The sequence below is a fragment of the Orycteropus afer genome, unplaced genomic scaffold (assembly GCF_000298275.1).
Source record: "Orycteropus afer afer isolate SDZICR_OR568_19922 unplaced genomic scaffold, OryAfe1.0 scaffold00517, whole genome shotgun sequence".
Classification (NCBI taxonomy): Eukaryota; Metazoa; Chordata; class Mammalia; order Tubulidentata; family Orycteropodidae; genus Orycteropus; species Orycteropus afer.
The window spans coordinates 1,831,308-1,838,086 of NW_006922104.1; positions in this window are offsets into that span (position 1 = coordinate 1,831,308).

Genomic DNA, 6,779 nt, shown 5'->3' on the forward strand with positions numbered 1-6,779 from the left:
AAACAGGAGTTTATTTTTATAATTTAGAGGCTTTAAGTCTGAGTTCAAAGTGCCAGGCTTTAGGGGCTGGGTGAAAGCCCCTCAGCCTTGGGCTTCAGCTCTGCCTCCTGCTCCCAGCCCACTGAAGCTGGAGGCTTATCTTCACTTAGCTGCTGGCTACTGAGGCTGAGAAGCCCAAGGTTGATAAGTAATAAGATACAGTCCCGATGTTACCAAACCACATGACAGGCCATTAATTCAAGTCCATTGAAAGGTCCCAATGTCAGCAGAGCATGGCAGGCTGCTGAACAACAACTCAGCTACATGCAGGGTTCAAGCGTGCAATAAGCTAGAGACCATTCTCCAAGGCTACTCCTTATATACAGGAAGCAGACCATATCCCTAAGGCACAGTAGATTCCACCATGGAGTTAATTACCAGTCTCATCATGGAGAATACTACATCCAGCTGCACAGCCACTCAACCTGGCCCAACCAAGTTGACATACAACTTTAACTATCACACCAGAGATCACATGATAGAATTTTGCAAAACCAACAACTTATTCATGAAAATACCTTTTTTCAACAACATAAACATACACATGGACCTTACTGGATAGAATACACAGGAATCATATCAACTGTATCTGTGGAAAGAAACAATTGAGAAGCTCAATATCATCAGTCAGACAAAGGCCAGGGGCTGACTGGGGAACAGACCATAAATTCATCATATGCAAGTTCAAGTTGAAGCAAAGAAAATGAAAACAAGTCCATGAGAGCCAAAGCATGAACTTGACTATATCCCACCTGAGTTTAGAGACCATCTCAAAGAATTTGATGCATTGAATACTAACGAAAAAAACCCAGAAGAGTTGTGGAATGACATCAAGAACATCATACATGAAGAAAACAAAAGTTCATTAAAAAGACAGGAAGGAAAGACAATATACAACCTTTCTTGTTGAAAGTAAAGAGGGCTTGAAACATTTATTGATGAAGTTCAAGTCTTCATTATGGATTACACCTCAATTTATGTAAGGAAATAAAAATCCTTACAACTGGACCAATAAGCCACATCATGATAAATAGAGTTCATATTGAAGTTGTCAAGGATTTCATTTTACTTGAATCCACAATCAAGGTCCATGGAAGCAAGAGTCAAGAAGTTAAATTGCATTGGGCAAACCTGCTGGAAAGGACCTCTTTTAAAATGTTAAAAAGCAAAGACATCACTTTGAAGACTAAGCTGTGTCTGACCCAAGCCATGGTATTTTCAATTGCCTTATATGCATGCAGGAACTCTGGTGGTGTAGTGCCTAAAGCATTTGACTGCTAACCAGAAGGCCAGTAGTTCAAACCCACCAGCCGCTCTTTGGAAGGAAGGTTGGGCTATCTATTTCCGTACTGATACTGCCTCAGAAACCCAAGGAGGGGTCACTATGAGTCGGGTCCGACCCATTGACAGTGGGGTGTATGCATGCAAAAGTTAAGCAGTGTAAAGGAAGACCAAAAAAGAATTGATGCATTTGAATTATGGTGTTGGTGAAGAATGCTGAATATACCATGGACTGTCAGAAGAACAAACAAATCTGTCTTGGAAGAGGTACAACCAGAATGCACCTTAGAAGGAAGGATGGTGAAACTTTGTATCTTGCACATTGGACATGTAATCAGTAGGGACCAGTCCCTGGAGAAGTGTATCATGCTTTGTAAATAGAGGATCAGTGCAAAAGAGGAAGACTTAACAAGATGAATTGACACAATGGCAGTAACAATTGGCTTAAACATAGCAATGATTGTGAGGATGGGGCAGGACCAGGCAGTGTTTCATTCTGTTGGTATGAGTTGGAACTGACTCAATAGTACTTAACAATAAAAACAGCAGCAATTAAACAAACATAATGTAGAAAAGAACATGACTGAGGGTCTCTTTTTCTGTTCCTCTTAACATAGAGAGCTATTAGCCTATAAAATACTGATTTTCAAGGCTTCAAAAGGTTTTTTATTCTAAAAATATTAAGTTTTTGATAAAGGCGCAAAAGCCTTTACCTTGAGACTACATGAAGCTTGATATAGTTGCCAAAATGACTGTCATTATTCTGGGTAGCATAACCTGGAATATAAGAATTGAAATTCAAGTGTTTTTCCACTCATGAACTCTGAACTAAATTTCTGTGCCTAAAAGCAGTTTGGGGAATTGAGAAAAGTAGATAGCTGCTGTGAATTTTAAAGAGCAATAAATATTAAGGGCAAACAGACCAGAATTGCACCATCCTGAACTGGAACTGGATAAAAATCACAGGAATATTGAAAACCAACAAACTGTACAACTACCACACCCTGAGTTAGTGAACTTTATTTATCAGCACTTTTTCAACTCTGATCCTTGCCCCATTGCTATCTAATTGACAAAGATGAAAAACTTGTTCTCACTGAGGACATCCAACACTTTTAAGCTTTTAGGTTCACCTCCTACTAAATCCTATTGCTAAATCCATTACAGTCAAAACCTCAATCCAAGTATTCTTCTCTTTCCTTCTGAGGGACAACCTCACAACTGCTTCATTATCACAGTTTCTAACATGTTCTTGTACTTACCTTGCTGAAACTCCAGTCAAAGATCTTGATATCACCTTCTCTGTAGATGGTTCTTACCTTAGGTGTTCAAATTGAGAATTTCAATGAGAATATGGTGTCACAATTTTTCAGCAATCCATTAAGTTCTGGTGGTGTAGTGCCTAAGGCATTTGACTGATAACCAGAAGGCTGGCAGTTCAAATCCACCAGTCACTCCTCAGAAGGAAGACTGGGCAATCTACTTCTGTAGAGATGCCACCTCAGAAACTCAAGGAAGGGTCACTATGAGTCATAACTGACTCAATAGCAGTGATTTTTTTTTTGGTATTAAATTCAAACCACTACTTGAAATTAAATTGGCCCAAGTGGCTGAATTTTTAGCCCCACTTGAACTTGCATACTCAAATAAGAGATCTAACATTTACACAGAAAATATATTTATGAAGTAGTTAATGATTTGGGTATGCTATGAAAACAAAGAAGACTCATGAGAACTGCAGAGATACTGTTATGGATTGTGTAGTGTACCCCCAAAATGTATTTTTGGATACTAATCTCTATACCTGTGATGTATCAGAAGGACCTTGTCTGAAAGCAGATAATACCAGAAAAATGTTTACCCATGTTTTATTGACTATGCAAAGGCATTCAACTGTGTGGATCATAACAAATTATGGATAACAATGCAAAGAATGGGAATTCCAGATCATTTAATTGTGCTCATGCAGAATCTCTACATAGATCAAAAAGCAGTCATTGCAACAGAACAAGGGGATGTTGGTGGTTTTAAATCAGGGAAGGTGTGAGTCAGGGTTGTATCCTTTCACTCTATTTACTAAATCTGTATCCTTTCACTATACTTACTAAATCTGTACGCTGAGCAAATAATCCAAGAAGCTGGGCTACATGAAGAAGAATGCGGCATCAGGATTGTAGGAAGATTGATAAACAACCTGTGATATGCAGATGACATGATCTTGCTTGCTGAGAGCAAAGAGGACTTGAATCACTTACTGATGAAGATCAAATGCTATGATTTTCAGTATAGATTACATCTCAACATAAAGAAAACAAAAATCCTCACAAATGGACCAATAAACAACATCATGATAACAGGAGAATATATTGAAGTTGTCAAGAATTTAATTTTACTTTGATCTATAATCAATGCCCGTGGAAGCAGCCATCAAGAAATCAAATGACATATTGCATTGGAAAAATCTGCTATAAAAGATCTCTTTGAAGTGTTAAAAATCAAAGATGTCACTTTCAGGATTAAGGTGAGCCTGACCCCAGAATTTTCAATCACCTCATATGTATGTGAAAGCTGGAGGATGAATAAGGAAGATCGCAGAAGAATTGATGCATTTGTATTGCAGTGTTGGTGAAGAATAGTGAATATGCCGTGGACTACCAGAAGAACACCACCAGCCACTCCTCGGAAGGAAGGTTGGGCAATCCTACTTCCGTAGTGATACTGCCTCAGAAACCCAAGGAGGGGTCGCTATGAGTCGGGTTTGACTCGACGGCAGATAACAACAACAACAACAACAACCAGAAGAACAAACACATCTGTGTTAGAAGAAGTACAGCCAGTATGCCCCTTAGAAGTGAGAGTGGTGAGTCTTTGTCTGAGGTACTTTGAACATGTTACCAGCAGGGACCAGTCCCTGCAGGACATCAGGGTTATTAAATTAGAAGGTCAATGAAAAAGAGGAAGACTGTCAATGAGATAGTTTGACACAGTAGCTGCAACAATGGGCTCAGGCATAGCAATTATTGTGTATGGTGCAAGACTGGGAAGTGTTTTGTCCTGTTGCGCATAGGATCACTATGGGTTGGAACAGACAGCACCTAACAACAATAAAGAATACCTGTGGATGCAATACCAATTTGGCAATAGAATTTTTCTTTGTTATGACAATGGCGCCATGTCAATGTAGGGTGTGTTTTAAGCCAATCACCTTTGAGATATGAAAGAGAAGATTAGGCACAGAAACAAGGACGTACATACAGGGGAAGCCAGATGCCGGACCACATAAAGAGCACCAAGGAACTCAGGAACAGAAGCTGAAAAGAGACAGGGACCTTCCCCCAAAGCTGACACAGAGAGAAAAAACCTTCCCTTAGAACCAGTGCCCTGAATTTGGACTTCTAGCCTCCTAAACTATGAGACAATAAATTTCTATTTTTCAATGCCACCCACTGTGCTATTTCTGTTATACCATTACTAGGAAACTAAGACAGACACCCATCAAAACAGGAAATCTAGAGGTGGATTTCCAGCAGGACAGCCCTAGGAGCACTGCTTACCCAATCCCCATTGAAACTCTTGAAAGCTTGTTAAAAAAAAAAAAAAAAAAAACCTAAAAACTAAAACCTCTAGAAATGGTGCTGAGAGAAAGAGCAAATAGGTAGGGAACATGTGCTAGGGCACAATGTTACTTCTAAGGTATTGCCTCTCTTGGGTCTCCACTGAACACCCAGAGCATTCAGTGAGGTATTTTCCCTCTGACTTGTCAGGATTCTAATACCTTTTCACTTTATGATCTCTGGAACCTGGTTCTAGCTCTCAACCCCCACAACTTTTCTTTGCAAAGCTTTGCAGTCTCATTCTACACAGGCACATGTCAGACTTTTGCAAAATTCCAGGGGACTTCATACAGATATCTGGGGCTCCTTCTCTCTGCATATCCTATTTTCTTAAGATACTGTCATATAAACCCCAGTTGCCTCAGCAATCCTGAGCTCTGTTTGCTGTTGCCTCCACCTTCTGCTCTCTGAGTTCCACTTTCCTTTTCAAGTTCAGAAAGTAATCTGGGCAGGATGCTAAGAAGAATGTGACCTTACCTATTGTGCTTTCCTTACTTTAAGGACCACAGCCCCACACTGTCTGTCATTCAAATCCTGAAATCAGTGGCTTCATTTTCCAGTTTCAGAAAAGTGTGTAAGTCAGAAGCCTTTTAACTCCATCACAGCCAGAACCTACAACATACCTCAAGAAAATAAAAGTGATTCTGGGAGTTTCAAAACCTAATTCTCAATATGGAATTTTGTTTAAACTTTGACATATTGGAACTATTTATTTATTTATTTATTCTAACAGAAATGGAGTAAAATATAAAGCTCCAAACCAAATTCTCTGAATTTTATTAAGCTGATTTATAATTATGAGGAATTTACAGAGAGATGGTAATTTAGTCTGCTAACCTATATCTTTTTTGAAGATGACCCTTTTTTAAAATTTTGATTTGTAGCTGATATAGAACCCACTAAAAGACGGGAAACTCATGCAAGGGTTGAGAAGGATAAAAAGGCTTGGAACTCTATGAATGTGTGCTCATTATTATAGTGAGTCAGTTCTTACCAATTCAGTGTGTTCAGAACAAAGGAGTGGATGAAACTACATTTTTTGTACAGGAGTATTTTTTTTTTCTAATGAGTCCTCAGGTGGGGCAAATGGCTAAGCACTTGACTATGAAATATATAAAATACATAAAATGGTTGGAGGTTCAAACCTACTCAGAGGCATCTTGGAAGCAGGACTGGCAATCTGCTTCCAAAAGGTTACAGCCTTGCCAACCCCATGGAACAGTTCTACTCTGCCCACGTGGTATATCAATGAGTCAGAAATGACTCACCAGTAACTACAGCAACCACCACAATTTTTTGTTCTACTAAACGGTTTTATCACAACTCATCTGTCAGGTTGTTGTAGTTTGGGCTTGTGTGTTTCTGTGATGCTGGAAGCTATGAAACCATTATTTTAAATACAAGCAGGGTCATCCAAGGTGGACAGGTTTCAGTGCAACTTCCACACTAAGACAGAATAAAAGAAGGATGTGGTCAGGTCCACTTCTGAAAAAAATTAGTCACTGTAAACTTTATAAATAGCAATGGAATATTTTCTGATATAGTGCCGGAAGATGAGCCCATCAGATTGGAACACACTTAAACTATGACTGGGAAAGAGTTGCCTCCTAAAAGTAGAGTCAACCTTAATGACATGGATGGAATAAAGCTTTCAATATCTTCCTTTACGATGTGGCATAACTCAAAATGAGAAGAAATGGCTGCAAACATCCATTAATTATAAGAACGCAGAATTTATGAAGTATGAATCTAGGAAAATTTAGAGTTATAAAAAATAAAATGGAACACAACACATAAAGATTGATATCCTAGGCATTAGTGAGCTGAAAGGAGCTCTGGTAGCAT